The following is a 19,625-nucleotide window of genomic DNA, read 5'->3' on the forward strand; positions in this document are numbered from 1 at the left end:
TTTTTGCAGAAGCAAGCATAGCAGTTAGCAAGATCATCTCTAGTGCAGCAACTTGCAGTCTCTGCAATAGGTGGACCTTATACACCCATGGCTTCTTCAAAACTTACATCTCTTTCATCAGCAGAGTTTTTTTTATAACATTTGTTGAAGCTGTGTTGTGATGATGGGTTAAATTTCCTAACTGGCACACAGCTCTCTGGAGCTCGGACTGGTTTGTCTAGGTCTGCATCTATGCAGAGGCTTGCCTTTGAGTGGTAGAATTAGGAATTCCCTGTGCAGAGGAAGAGGTACCAGTCACTTTTAGTGCAACCATCTCCTGGCAAGCTGTAGTCTCTACAGAGCTCACTGTGTCCCCTTCGAACGGTTCCTAAATGGTGTCCTGAGAAGGAGAAGTTAGGAAGCTCCCAGGATGTGTTTATACGCATCCTAAGGGGAAGAAAGGGCTGTTTTCCCTCAGCACTGAGGCCACCTGCTGCAATTCTGTGCACACTTTCCTTTTACAGGTATGAAAGCACCTTATGAAATGCCAACAGAAGAGCATTTGGGTCTGCCTGAACGTTGGGGAACATGTGTGCTGCAGACAGCAGCCTTGTACATACCTATTCCCCATTTGTAAAGTTCTTCTCATGAACAGTTGAGATGCTCTTGAAAACATACTTGAGGTTCACCTCAAAATGCAAGTGAATAAACTGCATGAGTTTAGATTAATATACTTCTGTTTTACCATTTGCCCCACTTAGTGCATGTATCAAGGTTAGACAGAGGGAATTGACAATCAGAATATACATGTGAGTAAATACAGCAAATGATTTTGAAAATGGATGGTAGAGCTGCCACTAGAGCCAGTGTAAAGGCCTATGACTTTCACAATTGTTTTGAAACATTTCGAGGAATATTTTCAAGCTATTCTATCTATGTGTACCACTGTGGTGTTTTTTTACCCTGTGTTTTTAAAGTAGGAAACAACAGTATTTCACACACCTCTGGGTGATAATTTCTGGAAAGCATACAAATCTGAACGTTGACAGAGTGCCACCGATTAGATAGACCTCACTCTCTATTGACAGGCGTCCATATAATTTTTGTAGCTACCTAAAAGTTAATGTCAGAGGGATTAGTACAGCAAAGATATTTAGCACTTGTAAAAACTGTGCCACTGTTGAAAATGAGTGCTATTTACCATCATGTTCATGTCTCAGAGCTTCGACCATTTTTCTCTGAGCATGTAAAGATCTTATCATTTACACTTCCCAGTCAAGTACGGAAGGTGAATAGGGCAGGACAGCCTGCAGTGGGAGAGAAGGAGCTCAGTCATGAATAACATGTTCTGTGCTGCTACTCAGGGAGAAAAAATAAAATTCCTCCACTTAGGAGGCAAAAAATATAGTTCCTCCAGACTTCAGGCAGCTGTAGCACCCAAATGTGGATTGCCTCTGCAAGGATGCGCTCCAGTGGGACATGAGTGAAGAAGCCTATATTGAATGGGCTGATTCCAATGGGATGAAGGTCAAAAAGGCCAAGTGCCGGGTGCTGCACTTTGGTCACAACAACCCCCTGCAGCGCTACAGGCTGGGCGCAGAGTGGCTGGAGAGCAGTCAGACAGAAAGGGACCTGGGGGTACTAATTGACAGGAAGCTCAACATGAGCCAACAGTGTGCCCAGGTGGCCAAGAAGGCCAACGGTATCCTGTCCTGTATCAAAAATAGCGTGGTCAGCAGGACAAGGGAAGTGATCCTTCCCCTGTACTCTGCATTGGTGAGGCCACACCTGGAGTATTGTGTTCAGTTCTGGGCCCCTCAGTTCAGGAAAGACATTGAAGTGCTGGAGCGGGTCCGGAGAAGAGCAACACGACTGGTGAAGGGACTTGAACATAAGACCTATGGGGAGAGGCTGAGGGAGCTGGGGTTGTTTAGTCTGGAGAAGAGGAGGCTTAGAGGTGACCTCATCACTCTCTATAACTACCTGAAGGGAAGTTATAGCCAGGTGGGGATTGGTCTCTTCTCCCAGGCAGTTAGCAATAGGACAAGGGGGCATGGGCTTAAACTCTGCCAGGGGAAATTTAGGCTGGATATTAGAAAGAAATTCTTTACAGAGAGAGTGGTCAGGCATTGGAATGGCCTGCCCAGGGAGGTAGTGGACTCGCCGTCCCTGGAGGTTTTTAAACTGAGATTGGACATGGCACTTAGTGCCATGATCTAGTAAACGGACTAGAGTTGGACCAAGGGTTGGACTTGATGATCTCTGGGGTCTTTTCCAACCCAGTCGATTCTGTGATTCTGTGAATCCAGTGCACAAATACTAAGAAACTTTTTTGTTAATTGACAGAGAGGGTGATGGAGAAAAAAATGCTTTATTCACTCCATACAGCATGATTACAATGCAAGCAGGTTACACATCAGTCAGTTCCTCTTGTAAATGCACCTCATTCATCCTGTGGCTCGCTTATGACCAGCTGAAAAACATGTAACTTCCTTTATAGTATGCGATCACTAAATGCTCAAAACTTTTTGAATGAAAAGATAGGAATTTCAGCTACTGTATGCAGGTCTCCTGATGTAGAAATAAATGCTAGAATACTGTGGTCATAGTGTTAGTTTCTTTGTATAATTTACTGTCTCTTTTTATAGTGGAGTGTTTAACTGACAAAAGAACACAAATCCTGAGTTCTTGTCTCTTGACTTTATTCTGCTTATTATGGAAACATTAATACAACCCGTATCCTCAAAGAGAAAAAATAAAATAAGTGTCAGCAATGTGCCAAAAACAAGTGCTGTGTTCTTCAAAAATATGGAGAAACAAACAGAAACTTTGATAAAAGTATCAGAAGAATTGAAATGAAGGCATCTAAATTACTGGTATGCTGAATCTGAAGAATTAAGTGCATAACTAAAATGGATATTCCCTGACACTCATATATCTTATTAGCCAGTGCTTTGACTAAACACACAAAAATGTTCACCCTGTAATGGCACTATGTAATACTTTCCTCTGCTACTAATTTACTTTGTCATGTTCCATGGAATGAGCAAATTAAATACTACACATGTCTCAAATAATTAGATTTATCTTGATAATTCTTGCTATCTATCTGGTTGTCTGTCTGACAATATCAGGTTGATGCTTGTGAGAAGTAGTGTGGAGTGGGGGTACCATGAGCAAACCAAATCTTGCAGAAATGAAGTTGAAGTGTCCCTTGAAGCCATTGTGGATTTTCAAGAGGAAAAACCAGCTTCTGAAACAATGACAGTTTGGGAAGTTTTGCTGAGACTGCAAGGACACGAGCAGGTCAGACAAAGCATTTGATGCCTGGGACAAAATCCCATGCAAGTTTTTGCAGGCCTGGAAGGACACCACTGTGCTAGCCCTAGGAGTACACTGCCAGAGGCAGCCTTCCAAACATGGTGTCAGTACATGTTGCTGTAAGAGAAATTTCTTTGCCATTGTGTAGGGATAATCCATCCTGGAGCTATCTTCCTGCTAATCCCCTGTTAGCCTGGCCTTTCAGCACAAAGCAGCAAATGTGGCTCAAGTACTGCAACTCCTTTTCCGAGATGATCATCATAAATTATCAAGGTAACAGCTGAATTTTTACATAAAAGCACAGAGCTTGCTTCGTTTTGTTTTAGTTAAATCTAGCTCTGCGTGTGTGCTGCCCAGTGTTTAAATAGTGTCTGTGTGTCTCTGCAGATACTGTCAGCAAGCCCCTGTGACATGCAGGCAAACCATGTCCAGGTAGAAATCTTGCTAGTACTGAAAAATGCTTACTTTGAAAACTGGAATATATAAACAGCACATCACATTTACATTAAAATAAAATTAATAGTGGTCCAAATATATGGATTACTGGAAGGAGTCCAGCGGCGGGCTACAAAGATGATTAGGGGGCTGGGGCATCTTTCTTAGGAGAGACTGAGAGAGCTCAGTCGGTTCAGCCTGAAGAAGGCTGAGAAGGCATCTCATTAATGCTTATAAATATCTCAGGGGTAGATGTCAAGACGATGGGACCAGACTCCTTTCAGTGGTGCCCAGCAATAGGGTGAGGAGCAATGGGCACAGACTGAAGCGTAGGAGGTTCCATCTGAATGTGAGGAGAAACTTCTTTACTTTGAGTGTGCCAGAGCACTGGAACAGGCTGCCCAGAGATGTTGTGGAGTCTTCTTCTCTGGAGACATTCTAAACCCACCTGGAAACATTCCTGTGCAATCTACTCTAGGTGAACCTGCTTTAGAAGGTGGGTTGGACTCAATCTCCAGAGGTCACAACCCAAATCATGCTGTGATTCTATGATTAAGTTGGGGATCCCTCAACTTCTGCATGTTTCATCTAAACCAACTTGAGCACGACCCCTGGTGCAGCCAGAGCCCTCTGCTTTCTGTGAGAGCAGCCAAGCTTTCCTAACCTAAGGGCTGAAAAACCCTCAAACTTCAGGGCTGTTCTTTAGGAAGATCACATTACCCCTTTCCATGGTTCTTTGGATAATTATCTTCTACATTTTTCTGCCTGGCAGACACTGTAACAGCCTGGTGGCTCAGCAAATGTGTTTTACATTGCCTTTATTGTGGCAACTGATGTGTCTTCAAAGGCACTTGGGGAAGATGCTGGGAGGCTGTGTTGTGTGTAGGGGCACCTGCTGCATCCAGGAGGCACCCTGGGCATGGATTGGCTTTGCCAGCATGGTGAGCACCTTCCCTGGTGTGCCCCGCTGCATGGAGGTGCAGTGTGGTCTTACTAACACCCCCAGCAGGTGTTTTTGGGCCAAGACTGCAGGGAGCACTGTGGGATCACTTCTGCCTTGCATCACAGGTGCAGCCTGGAAGCATTAAGGGTTGAAAGCTGAGCAGAAGTTACACATCACCGTGTGGGACTGGGAGGCGTGTTATCAGCACACAGATGTCTGGGGTGGGCTGCTTGCTCAAATCAAGGCAACTGTTCCAGCAGTAACAACTCTGACTGGCTGTCCTGGTCCTTCTTCATGGCCTACAGATGGGTATGAAGGCCGCTGTGCACACAGCTGAGCGTGCACCCTACAGCTTCAGTGTCTGCGCACAACCTCGAAAAGAAGCTATTTTTATTCCTACAGTCAACAGTGCTGCTCTGAAAGGTCAGTAAACACCAGCCGTGGCTCAGCGCCAGCAAAGTCAGTGGGGATCCAGATAAAATGAGACAGGTTTTGATCAAGATATTGTACTTTATTGCTGTGTAGCGATCCATGGCCGCATACATACAGCATGGGTTGTCAGCCAGCTTCACGCATGACTCATTGCCAGCTCTGGAAATACAGACTGCTGCCTGGTGACATGCACTGCTTGCTTGGGCAGCTGCAGTGTCTAAAAACAAGCACCCACCAGCCAGAAGCACAGCTGGAGAGGCATGGAGGAGCTCCCGTCCTATTCCAGAGTTTGGTGTTTCTCCTGGTGCTTTCTGAACTGGTAGGCAAGGATGCAGGAATGTTTTATGCTGTATGAAACTGCAAAGCAAGCTTTCCCCTAGGAAGCACCTGGGATATTGCTCAGATGCATTTTTTCTTTAGTGAAAACATTCTTTACAACTGAAATACTGGTGATGGCAAAGTTAAAAGAGGTCATTATTGCCATTTTAATTGTGTAAGTTAGAACTGAACACCAATAACATTTTTCCAGACATGAATCATAGAAGTTTGTTTTCAAGGAACTGGAAAAGGGCTCAGCGATTGAGATCCAGCTACCAGACCTGCAGCAGATTTCCTGCAACTTTTCAGTCATTTGCCCCCTTGCACCCCAGTTCTCCGTTTCTGCAAGAAAAGAAACCAATGAAACCTGACTATTGTTGTGTACTTAGCTTAACTTTTTTTTTTTCTTTAATTTTGTTTGTGTTTCTGATATTTTTAACTCATAAAAATATTATTGCACAGTTTTAGGAATAAAATCTTGCCCCTGCTCCTAGCAATTGGAATTTAGTCAGTAATTTGACCACTGGAATGAGGACACTGTCCCGAGCGTTAATATCACTAAAACTACCACTTACGATGAAACTTTAAAGCAAACTAGTGCTGCATCTATCTAGACATTAACTCCAGAACAGCAACTAGCATCATTTGCACAGCTTTCTCTCCAAGACTAAGGCAGCTGCAGGACATCACATTTCTACAGACAAAATGAACTGAGAAAATAATCTGAATTCAAATAAAAAAGAAACAGACTGACTTAAGTGGAATGGAAATGGGGAGTATAACAGGAAAAATATAGAAGTTTAAAAATGCCCACTTTAAAAACTGGAGTATACAAACAATACACCACATTTGCCACCAGTCCTTTGAGATAAACTGGGGAAAAGTAAAATTCAGAGCTTCAGGTAGCTGAAACATGAGAACAGACTTTCAGAAATGCAGGGGCCATCCAAGACTGGTCAGAGATTTGGTCAGAATATTTGCAGGGAAGGTAATGCAAAAAGATTTCAGGGTGTTTCCATTTGGGGGAAATGAAAAAGTGTGTGCATGAGGCAGACAGGGAACAGAGAGAGAGTTGGAAGCAACCAGAAAACCACGTATCTGTGTGAGAGAAGAACCGTAAGCAGTAATTGCCGCCCTCTCTTTGATTCCTGCTATGTTCAGGGAAATTATTTATTTGTTTATTTATTTATTTTGTTTGTTTGTTTGTTTTCTAATGACACAGCATCCTGGAAAAAGCTGATAGCATCAATTCATTAATGAAAATTATTTCAGAGCATCCTCACTGACACCTTTCCAAAGCACTTGACAACTGCAGACACACAGGGTCTGGCTGTCAATATTTTGTTATACATGATGTTGTGGGAAAGAAAAGTGATCTCATTATGTCAAGGTGGAGAGTATCAGTGGGTGGGTACTTGGAAAAATATGATTCTAATGTTAACTTGAAAAATTGGCACATTCACAGTATAAGTTGTTAGACCACGAAGAGGAGGCCATGTGGATTAGGATGCTAGTTCCAATGGTGACCTGATGAAATAATACTTTTAAGTAGAATTTTGCTTTAGTTTTAAGGCTTCTCTCAACTTTATTTTCAGTAATGCACTTGGACAACTTAATACATAAATAAAGTAAAGGAGTAGCAGCATACTGGAGACTCGGCTTATGAAAACAGAAAGGTAAGACTTTCCACCAGACATCTTTTTCTACATTATTTGTTCTGCAGTGTAAATCTACATGCTGCCGATAAATTACGCAGATAAGCATAGCTAGTGTCCCAGAAAGCCTATGCTCAAGGTAGTCTCCATTGAGGAGCTGAAGACAAGCACCCTTCCTAGGTTTTGAAGAGAAATTGGAAGGCATTGGAGAGCATTTGTCAGGTGAATAAAAGGAAAGGTGTTTTAAGTGTGTTGGAAAGCAGGAAAAGAGGATGCCATTGCTAGGGGGAGAAGGCACTTTCTAACAAAAAGAGGGAGTAAAAAGCCACTGAACTCAAATAAGAGAAAGAGCAGGAGTATGCCAGCACTGGGCCCTTGGTGGTGGAGCAGAGAGGAAGTCAGGGAATAGATTCAAGATAAAAATGAAATGTGAAGGGTTGAGTAACTCTGAATGTCCTACCCCCTCTGTTTTGGCTGCAGTGAGTGCTTGTAGATAGGAAGGGGATAGAAAAATGTGTTCAAGGAATAAAAGTAAAGAGAGACTAAGGAGTGAATATAAATCCAAGGAAAGGATGTTTCAGGCTCACTTTTAGATGCTATGAGTTCCAGTGTTTGCTAGTTGGCTGCTCCTGTCTGTCTGTCCCTCAATCTGTCTGTCTATCTATGTATCTGTCTGTCTTTCTATCTAGTGGAATTTGCATCTGTCACAGATTGTTCCTCAGAGACTGGCTTTTGCATGTTCGTGTTAGCTTTTGAGGAAAATACCAAGTATACCCTTAGGCAGAACTCTTGCTCAAGGTCTGCATTGAAACTGAAATTCTGCTTAAATTGTTTTGAAGACAGGATTTCAGTCATTCTCAAGTCTTAAATTCCTCAAACTCAGGGGACTATTTGCTGTTGTTTGTGCTTTCTGACTGGGTGGTATCTCAAGCCATAAGGTGTGTTTAAATGGGGTCCCTGACTCACATTGTATTCATAGGCATATTTGCAGGATTCTCTGTTTCTGTTACCAAAACTGCATTCCCACTGGTGCTCACCCGGATCAGTGTGATTTTATAATTGCCTGCCCTTTCTTGGCATGCTTTATTTTTGCAGTTCTGGTGGTGGAGCTCAGTGTGGTGAGGCCTGGCCACCAGCTCTCAGGGAGAGATTTGGGCTGAATATTTGCTGAACAGAGTGATTATAGTTACCTATTTTTTTTAATTATTATATTACTTTTTTTTTTTTTTTTTTAAATAATGGAAAAATCCTCCCCCTGCCCTATGCTTGAGGCTACAAGTGTATTCTTGAAAATGAAGCCTCTATACAAATAGTGACACTTAAAAGTGCCTGTTGTTACAATTTCAGATGCAAACAGCAATTTACATGTTACATGGTCTCTGGTGAGGGTCCGTTTAGCATCAAAATGTTGTGAGAAATGCTGCATATCTTTAGCCATTAGCTGATTCACTGACAAGCTCCAGATCATGAGCACAAGATAAATGCAAAGTTTATAAGCATCTCTTATGATTTGTTTAATCTCCCCTTAAAAAGGACGTGTGGCACATGCACCCTGTGTGCACTTATTTTACTTCTAGCTATGGTTTTCTGGTCTAAGTAGTCTCTGCGTTCTGAAACTCTGATTTTCTCTCTGCTTCTCCTTTTCCCTTTTTTGAGTGCTCTTCCCAGATGAAATTCTCTCGCAACTTGTGTAGTTACACAATTTAGAGATTAATGAATTGTGCTACCTTGCAGCCTTACATCTTGCACTGGAATTACATTACAAGTCAGCAGAATATATCTGCTACTTCTCTGCAAGCACCTATGAGTACTCACAGTCCTGCTGTGAGAGCATCTTAGGGTGACTGGAGAGAGAGGTCTGCTCTTCAATTTATTTGTGAAGAATCAGGTCTTTTAATGTAGGGTTTGAGCTCCACCCCAGAACATAGTCACTAATGAGGAGGGGTTAAAAAAATATTTTACTAAATATGCTCATATTAAAGTCTTATAATGGGGTTTATTTCACCAGAAAGCCCTTTTTTCAGTGAAGCGGGCTGCAATGCACTTGCCAAACCACTCATCCACTGCTAATAGGAATGAGCACAGAGTTAAATCAAAGAAACAGATGTGGCTGGGTAAGGCAGGTTTCCTTTCATGTGTCAAAAAATAGGAGCATGTTCATCTGTTTTGTAATTTGCTGATAGTGTTTTGCTTGGCTTTGTGGAAAACAGCAGTCAGACAAGCACTGTTCATATGGTATTTGTACTCCATGCCACTGATCTAGTGCAAGGCTTGGTTTCTTAGAGCCCACTCATATATTTGAACATCCAAGCTCCACACTTGGTTCACTACTAGCATGTTTGAAGGTCAACTGCATCTTTCTGGCTTGCTTGGATTATGCAAAGGAGCTTCCAGCGGCTCCAGAAAATATTAATTTGTGTAACTGTACAGCAAGGAGGTGCTGACATACCACAGGCAAGATTTAAAAGGGCAAAGGACTCAGCCATACCTGTTTCTGCTGTCTCTGTTCCCCTTTTCCTGAAAACACTGTGCAGCTGGAATTTTTGAAATAACAATAATAAAAAGTTGGGATTGTTAAAATTGGATGTACATCAAGGGAAACCCATCTAACCCATACTTTTTATCTGATGACTTTCTTTCTCAGATGTACAGCTCCCATTTTTGTTGGTTTTAATTCAGAATTGGCCAGGCTGGCTTCTCCTTATGGAACCACAGAATCTGCCTGTTGAATTCCTCTAAGCCCTCCAAAACAAAGATACAGTAAATCACCTTTAATTTTTTCTTTGAGTATAAACCCAGCTGTTTTCTGCAGAACTGCTTTCTAAAAGGCATGGTTTCCACCAAAAAAAGGAACAATGGACCAATTTTGTTGACACAAGTGTTGAATCGGGGAATTTTAGCATGCTCACAGCTCTCTTCTTTCCCAGTCTTCGCTACTAACAGTGCCAGCATGTCTCTCCAAAAGTCCCTAAAGTGCATTCTCACCTAGATTTTGGACTAGGAGTTTTAAGGAAAAGTGTTTTACTTTGCTATTGTTTGACATCTGACAAAACTGAATCTGTACTCCAAATTCATGGCTCCATACTGGATATCAACATTGTATTAGCTTACCTTTTCATAAATTCTGTTGGAAAGAATAAATGCAGAAGGGTGAGTGTTTCCTGGACGTCTCATGGAGTTTGATGATATGGCTCTGCTATACTGTATTTGTTGTATTATGAAGTTTTGAGGAAAGATAAATAGATACTAAATGATTTGTGTTCTCCTGAGTAAACTCAGGAAAGTTGATGGGCCTTTTGTAATGACTAAGGATTTTTCAGATGAGTTGCAAGTTCAGATCTACTTTTTGTAGGTTTTATGAAAGAGAATGAAAGATAACCTCTGCCCTGCATCTCCAGGTGTCATTGGCCAGCAGTTAAGAACTAATTTCGTTTTACACTTCAGAAATGACAAAATATAAGAGACCCTCCAAATATAAATTTTAATACTATGGTCTATCTATAGAGCTGTGTCATTCTTGTCTTTACATATTGTCAATGCAATCCAAGCCCTCTTACTTTCACAACATAAAAAAAAAAATTGTCAGCAGAACAGCAGTTCTATTCAGAACAAAGTGGTTGTTTTCAAGGTCTGCATGCATACTTTAAATTGTTAAATATACTTAGAATTTTCCAATTCAGCAGGCATGGGAGTGTTCCTTCTTGTCCTGCCTGTTAAATTTAGTCAAATGCTATGAAAAGGGGAGCAGATTGTTCACCACCGGCAGGTAAAATCAGGAAATAAAAATATTGACTCAAGACATTTGCAGGACAATTAAAAGGCTAATGAAAGGGCTGAAGTTCCTGAAACCACAGAGAACAGGAAAGAAGGATGACGTGCCTCAGTTTGGCACTCCGCTGGGTCCTTCTTCTGATACCAACATGCTTTGGCTGTGGAGATTATACAAATTTGGTGGCAAAGCATAATGAGTAACAGGCAAGTGCTTCCTGAAGCATCTCTCATCCAAAACAGACATTCCCTATTTCTGTTCTTACAGACTGGGTGTTATAATAACATTGTTTTATCTTTCCTTTGGACAACTGGTAGCCGCGAAGCTGCAGCAAAGAAACTGAACGCCAAATGATGCAGGTAAAGCCTGATCCCCCTCACAGGTGCTTCCCTGAGTGCCATACAGCTCTTCTGAGGCAAATGTGGGAAGAAGTTTGGACACTAAGGCCAAGACTATTCTCTCTCAAAGGTCTTCTGAAAAGCAATAGCTCTTCATTGTCATAATTTCCCCAGAAATGCCAGAATATGCAAGTTTGGTGCTGAAATCCTGGTATGCCCCATGGATGGTAACTGGGAGTGGGAGAAGGAGCATCACAGCATTGCTTCTGGGCTGCTTGGGACCACAGAAGATGCACAGACTGTGCCTGTGTGGCCTGCTAGCAGGATGGAATTGCAGTGCTGACCAGGAGCTGTAGGAAGGGTCCTACGACCCACTTGTGACAACGTTAACCACCTTGGCTTGCTCTGCCCCCAGGTGTGTGGTTACTAGTCCACAACTCATGTGTTGGTCCCAGCAACACAGGATTTTCTGATGGATACGTTGAGCTTCAGAAGTCCGAAGATAAAAATTTGCAACTATAGCAGGACACAGCCTTTCTTTCAGACAAAAATTGATACATTTGTTGAATGATGCTGTCTCAGTTCATCCAGAACCCAGAATCCCAGTAAACACAGGTGTTTTCAGGTTTCAAAACAAGAGGCTGTATTTTAAGTATCCCTGTACACGTAGGTAGAGTTGTGTGGAGAAAGGAAAGGGAAATATGCGTGAAGGAGAGCGAAGATGCCTATTCTTAAATCCAAAATATCTCTACATTTCTTCAGAGGATGAAAAGACCAATTTTTATTTATTCTTTTTATCATACTGGTGAGAGATTCAGATGCTACAGGCTACAGTCAGAGCTGTAGAGAATTAAGAGGAACAAGGAAATGTCAAGGCAACTAAATTCACATCCAAAGACTCAGGGTTTCTGCTTTTCCTAAGGGTACCAGACATAAGTGAGCTTCTGGGTTCTAGAGTTCTGTACCACACACTGATTTCCCAAAGTAATTCATCCCCATCACAGAAAATCTGTGTTTTGGGAGAAACAGAAGAAGGGTCATCTAGTATCGAGCTTGCAATAACTCTGTGAAGACAGGGATGGCACCACATCTCTGAAGAACAGCAAATACAGAGCAGCAAATAGACATGTCTCTAGGAAAGCTGAGGACTGGACAGGAGGATAAGTGAATTGGTTAATCCCATGAGTGGAACTGCCAGAGCTTGCTTTGTTCAGCAAAGGCTAACAGGGGATACGTCCGTCCTGTGTAAATATATCAGGAGGATAAACATCAGGAAGGGAAAAGAGCTGGTTAAGCTAAAGGACAATATTGGCTCAGGAGGAAATGGTTATAAACTGGTCATGAATAAATTGAAACTGGAAGCCAGACACAATCTTCTCACCATCACAGTGAGGCTCTGGAGCAGCCTGCAGGTAAGAGAAGTAGACATTAACTATTTCTTACAAAATAGAGCCCAGGGAACAGAATATATGACATGACAGCCTGTGGTAGCAGATGCTCAGATTGATGTGTTCCTAAGTGACAAGAAGCAATCACTGTAAAAAGTCTGTTATCTCAGATGACGACTGTCTTGGCCACTGCCATTTGCTGTGAATGTTAATGCCATGCTTACCAGGGTTGGCTCCTGGACTGTTGCCATCATCACGTGTTGCTGACTCTGCAAGGCAGCACAGGACAGGGCTGCCCTGCCAGAAGCTGACCTAGACAGAGAGGCTGAACCCATGAGAGTGTTAAGACTTATTTCTTGCAGAAATCAAATGCTCAATGTTTTTTCGATCAGGGAACTGAAAGGTAGAATATTTCTGATTTGTTATCACCCACTGCACTCTGCATAGTTCCATGTTTGTCCAGAATTGTGCAAGCACCCTTGTCACGAAAAGAATGGGAGTTCAGTTACCTGGCAGAAGTCTGAACCTAAAGTAGATGTAATTCACTGGGTTTTCTGGCTCTCCATGCTGCAGGGAAGCCTTAGGAAGCCGGTGAGTTTGTTAGTCCTGTGGAATGGTTGGAGCAATGCCTTATGTGTTGCACTGGCTTACAGTAGGGTTTCCTCCTCACTTTTGTTGCTTGAACCTTCATTTCAAAATTGACACGCCTTAGCTAGATGTTTCTAATTGATACAGGAAGAACACCTTATTCAGAAATATTTATTTGACAAAGGGTTTACTTGGTAGAAGGATCCTACCGATAAATTAATATTGGGCATATTTAGAGCAGGGGTTTGTTGTGACTGGCAGCCCTAAGGCAGCTTCTGTTTCACGAAGGAGGGCTCCTTCTGTTTCACGAAGACAGACTGTAAATGGTTAACATGAATACTGAAGACCAGCAGAATATGTATGTTTGCATAAGGAAAAGAGCTTGCTAAGGATGGCTAAGAGCAGGGACAGCCTTTCTCAACAGCCGGGACATCTCAAGTGGTTGTTCTAATCCCCACTTTCTGTCACCATTTGTTGCAGGGGGCTGTGAAACTCCCTGTCCCAGCCTATTTATTTTGTCCTACTATTAATCTTCACATTGTGTGTGTAAGGAAGCATGCTGGTGTCTGCTCTGTGTCTGGAAACACAAAGTCTGTTCACATCTGAAAATTCTCCTTGTTACTGTGCAACTGTCAGCTGCAGATATTTTCATTGTTTTTTTAACTAATTAGCATGGCAAGAAGAGGGAGTGGAAGATGCCCAAAGTAACAGACCAGTGTTTATTTGCACTGACATCTGAGATTGTCTTAAAATGCTTTTGGATATTATGTCAAGAAATATAGGGACTGGGAGACTTAGGACCTTGTATTACTTTTTTTTTTTTTTTTTTTTTTTTTCCTGCATGTGAGTTTTATGTTACCTGGCAGAAACCCAGCTCTTATTGTTGAAAATTACTTCACTGATCGCCCACATATAACTGTGATTTTGTGCTGCTATCCACTTTCTGCTGGAAAGAAAAAGAATTTATTTCATTTTGGTTTGGATTATATTTTTTCTGATATCACAGGAGAGAAATGAAAATATTATGCTTTATCCATAATGACATGTAATATCTTTTATGAGGGAGAGAATGAATAGCTTGACTACTAATAATGGAAGAAAAGACAAAGATGCCTTCAGAAAAATGTTTGAACTTACTCTGGTATTAAATAGAAACTTTACAGTAGCTTCATATTTTTGTTCTAGAAGAGAACATCCATGCATCATTCATAATAAGCATGAATTTCTATTCGGTATGCTGCTTCACATATTACTTCCATTCTTTATCAGAGTCATAGATGACTCAACTCATTCATACAGTTCAGGAAAACCACAGAACTGCTCTTTTGTACTGCAAATAAAAGAGGAAAATAACTTTTGATACCAAAGAAATAGTATGCAGTGCTAAGCAGGTCTACTGATCTGGATGAGAGTGTTATAATAAAGAAGTTTTATCAAATCCATCTCCTGAACAAAGCATTTCTGCAACGTTTCTTCAAAGCAGAAATTTTCTTTTGGCATGGGTATATGTATATGATATACTTAACCATGTGGGGTCACTTACAAAGCAGTCTGGGTCTTGTGCTGTTTCCTGTATCCTATACTTCTTTTTTTTGATCTTTTTGTAGCTCATCCATCTGTCCCTGAGAATCTGACAATCTAAGAGTCTGAACTTTGAAACATGTTCCGGTGTGAATTAGAACTAATGGGTAGAAGTCACATAAAAATGAAACAACAACAACAAAAATCAAAACAAAACCAAAACAAACCGAAACAAAACTAACTAGCCATGTATCAAATAAGTGAAAGAGCTGGTTTGGTAGAGCTGTCAAAAAGTAAGTCATATAAAAAGTATCTGCAGGTGCCTGGTTTAGCACCCAGAACTAGGCTTGAGCAATGAGTGCCTCACACCATCCACCTGCCAAAGGGACAAGACCCTGCTCCCATAGAGGGCCAAAGTAGATAAGCAGGGATAATGCCCAGGTCATCTGTGTCTTCTAGGCTGTCTGACTCCAGCTTCAGTCTCCCACATCTTTATGCGCTCTATTTTTAATTTGACCTTCCAGGTGTAGTTGATCACCATCGGGTTTTGGCTGGTGTTCCTAACTTATTAAACCTAAGACAGGAAGTCCTAACCAGAGTTTACCTAAATAAAACCAACACTAAGGTCAAAGAATATGTAGGAAAATAAGGTTTTCAGAATTAGACTAGTGAAAAAAGCACCTGCACCCACTGCAGTGCCTTTGAGCAAGTTGTTTTCAGTCATGTATTGCTTTTGCTTTGCCTGAGCTCTGGTGAGATTTCTTCCTTTGGCTTATATCTCCATAATCAGGGGAGACTCTGAGACTCACTTCTTGTTCATGAACAGCTACCAAATGATATTACTTTGTCACATGCTATTGCAAGGAAAATGTGCGTTCATGATAGAGGGTTTCTGTAGTGGAGATTAGTTCAGTCCTTTGCAATGACTGATCTGAAAACAAGCTGTTTTGGCAGATAACAGCAAGTTCATTCTTCTGCACTGTTTTCTACCCAGCATAGTAGTATTAAACAAAAAAATTGAAAAAATCAAGTAAATTACCTTAATGAGTGTTGTCATGCTTGAGTCCAAGAATTCAGGTTTTGAAGCTTCTGTTTTCTTTGATCTTACCTTTACAAATAAAAAAAATATCCAACCCTAAATTAAAACATGTCCTGGCCCATGAAATGCCAAACACAGCAAAAGAAATGTTTTCCTTTTCTCTGCCTTTTCCTCCAATAACAGCCCCCCATTCAAAGGGGTGATTTGCCATTGGTTATATTTCAGAGTATTATCCAACTATGAAAAGGATCTCAGTATTTTAAAATGGATGAAAATTTTCCATTGAAATAACCTTTATGGACACTTACCGACTTTTGTGTTTGCTTTACTTCAGTTTTAATTCAGGAATCACTGCAGAGTTCAGTTCACCTGATAATAACAGAACAAAAGAGGCAGAGAAAATGTAAGTAGACACGAAAAGTTCCTAAACCAGGCTGTAGTAAATAGAACAAATGCTGCTCTGACGCATGGATTTTTAATATTTGCAAAAGACATAAAACATCTTCTGATGTTGTACACTGAAGTATGTGCACTGCACTACTCCAGCATCTCACCCTACCTAATTATAGAATTAAGTCTGCTATGATAAAATAACTTTTGAATTTTGATATATCTGGCAAAATTGCTTCATCTAGAGATTCCTGTGAGCCCTCAAGCTAAATAACCTGTCAATTAGCAGTTATAGAATATGTATAGAAAACCTCTGAATTAGTGCCACATGCATTTAAAGACAGTGGCTTCTAAAACACTTGTTCCTAGGAGAGTAAGAAGGGTTTTGCATGTGTTTTTAAAGTCCTAGCAAATTACAGACTATGCATAGTGCTGCAACATCAATTTAAAATAACCTAATACAGACATGTTAAACATTTTTTTTTTTGCACAATACATAATGTGGGTGTGAATAGCAATGTAAAATGGGTTATTTGGGTATAGCATTTTGATTTGTGTGGAATGAAGTGAAGCTAGCAAAGAAAACATTGCTGACTTCATTATTTCTCAAAACATACGGTAAAAATGCATTGGAGGTTTAAATTGAAAGAGGATTTCTGGGGGAGGGGCTGCATTTTGAGTTCTGGAGGGAGCCAAAGAAATAACTGCAGAAGCTGCTTCTTAGGTAGATGAGCAGTGTAGAAAAAAAATCTGAAAAGAAAGGCGTGCAGGTTGTTTGCATATTGCTCTGAAATAAAAACTTAGAGTTTATTCTATTGCATTTGTAGCTGGAAATGGATCATAGCCTCCTATAGATGGCAGAACTTCAACATAATGTCTAATGGCACAGTGAATGGATGACCATTTAGCAGAGTGACTCACTCTCCCTATTTTAAAATTAAATGAATGATCCTCTGGAGATATCTATATTTCTCCTCTGATCATTGGTAAAACCTTCTGATGTAATTTTGTCTTATCCACTCATGTAACTCCAGGCACAACCATATTCTGGTAGTCACTTAAGCTCAAAGCAAGTGGGGAAGTCCCTATATAGGAAAGTGAGGTGGTGATCAGGCTGCCTGTCATCTGACTGCAATAAGCCAGAGCTATGAGGCTTTGCAACAACACCAGGAGAGTCCATACAAGAGCACTGGGAAGCCCAGCATCATGTGTATGTTGTCTCTAAGCCCTACACACTCTGCCTGCACCATCCTGAACTCTTTGGGAGGGACTTCTGGCAGCTTGGGCTGTGGTGGGCAGCGTCTGGGTCTTGCTGTGGGACATGTCTCCACTGGAGTCACTGAAGCCAGAAACATCCATCTGACCCCCTCAAAAGAGGTTCAAGCTGAAATATTGATTTTCCTGTTCATGTCATCTGGTTGCATTTAACCTCTATTTTCTAAGCAGATTCTCTAGCAATTGTGGTGTGTGCTGTTGCTTGCAGTTTTGTTTGGAGACAGGAGCATGCTTCTCCTTTTCCAATGCAATGGCAATATATGTTAATTTAGCTTTATAATCATTTGCCCTCCTGCCCTGTACGAATAGTCTTCCTCTAACCAACGCGTAGCTTCTTTCCATGATTCTTCAGTCACTGCACTGTTTGAATGTGCTGAAAAGAGGTTCTGTCAGAAAATTGATCATATCTAGATCAAAAGCACCAGCAAAACCCGTTTCTCTTCTGGCATCTGTTCCTGTGAACTGGAAACATGTACCCAGATTTCTTCCATTTTAAATGAAGTGAGCAATGTGTCTCAGAAATGGTTGTTTGCCAGATTCTATAGTAAGAGGACATAGCAAGTAAGAGTGAGTTTGAAAGTTTGGTTAAAATTCAGAACAAAATACAAGCAGAGAAGTGTAGTTCTAACAGGTCAAAGGGACCAGTGTCCACTTTCTGACAGAGATCAGCACGTGGGAACCAGTGAAATACAGAAAAAGAAAACTATATAGTCGTTGTTTGGCATCAGTCCCTCTTACTAAATTTGAACAACATTTCCGTAAAGAAATACACAGAGATTTCTTTTCTTCATTGTGGTTAGCAGCAAGATTCCATAGCATGAAATACTTTAAAGAAGGATGGTAAACAAACAGGGTAGCCTGGTCCCCTGGAATATGTAATTTCGTAACCCCATGAGCAGTTTTTTTAAAAAAATCCTTTTCTCCATAATAGATACCTTAGTTGAGGCAGAGACATGCACTTGCTGGAAGTCATTCAGAAATTATAATATATCAGCCATTTCAGGCAGCGGCATGAAATCGTTATTCAAAGGAGTTAACTGAAAGCATCTCTGTAATGGCTCAAGTAGAACTTGGCCATAGATAAGACAGCACAACTAGAAGACAAGGCTGAAAACTTTAAATTAATAATCTTCTTATTTAGTTCAGCTGTCTGCATTGCAATTAAGAAGAAAAATATATAAACAGGGCAAAAGATTTTGTTAATCTGAAAATCTAGTACCTTTCGGAGGAAAGATGATGCATTTTCAAAATACTTATGGTTGATGGAGTGACAACCAGCTACCAGTGTTGTTTCATATCTTCCTTTGTGTTTGTTGTTGTTGTTGTTGTTTTTCCCTTCAACAGCTTTGCACAGTAGCTACGGACTTCTTACTGGTGGCATTTTACACTCATATTCGCTTGCTAGACTGGGGAAATCAGCCCCTTAACCTATATTACAAATCATTGTGGGTTTTGTTTGTTTGTTTGTTTGTTTTACAAAGACAATTACACAAAATATATGTGCCCTGAAACATCATAAAATGCTTATTTTGACAGGATCAAGAAATTGTTTGACAGATTTACAGATTTATATTTGCTCAAAATGTAGCTACAGTAGAACACAAGTGCAGTCTAAAGGTTTTCTAGGGTTTGGCAAGAGGGAAGGATTAGAAAGCTAGAGGAAAGGAAAAAGGCTCTATGAATTTTGCTTGGTTTTTACTTTTTTGTAGAGCTGAAAAGTCTCTAAGATTCACTAACTTTGTAAATTGCCAACATTTTTATGCATTATCACTCAGAAGTTTATATATTACTGTAGAGGGGCTACATCATTCTCAGATAAGATCTAGAGAAAAACATCTAATAAATTCAGCTGATGTGCTAACATGCATATCTCAAATGAATGTAGATACATACAAATAAATGCAAATACATATATACACAGATACGTTCAAATCATTAAGTGCTCTGTCCTTATGCAACCAGTGATCTGCATGCAAAAAGAATGCGAAACACCGATAGACCACCATAATGCCATTTTTAGCTGTGAAAAGCAGTCAAGGATCAAGTTTGTGACTTGTGTGGAGTTCACAAGCTAGCAAGTTTAATTTAATATTTTTCCAGCAACCAGAACTACAAAGTTCATTGAGCAAATGGGATCCAAACTTATGAGCTTCTTATTATCTCCATGGGTGACAATAAATAAGCTGTAATGAGAACTTTGACTGACAATTTTCTAATAATGCATGAGGCAGAAT

Source organism: Columba livia, chromosome 3 (assembly GCF_036013475.1).
Source record: "Columba livia isolate bColLiv1 breed racing homer chromosome 3, bColLiv1.pat.W.v2, whole genome shotgun sequence".
NCBI lineage: Eukaryota > Metazoa > Chordata > Aves > Columbiformes > Columbidae > Columba > Columba livia.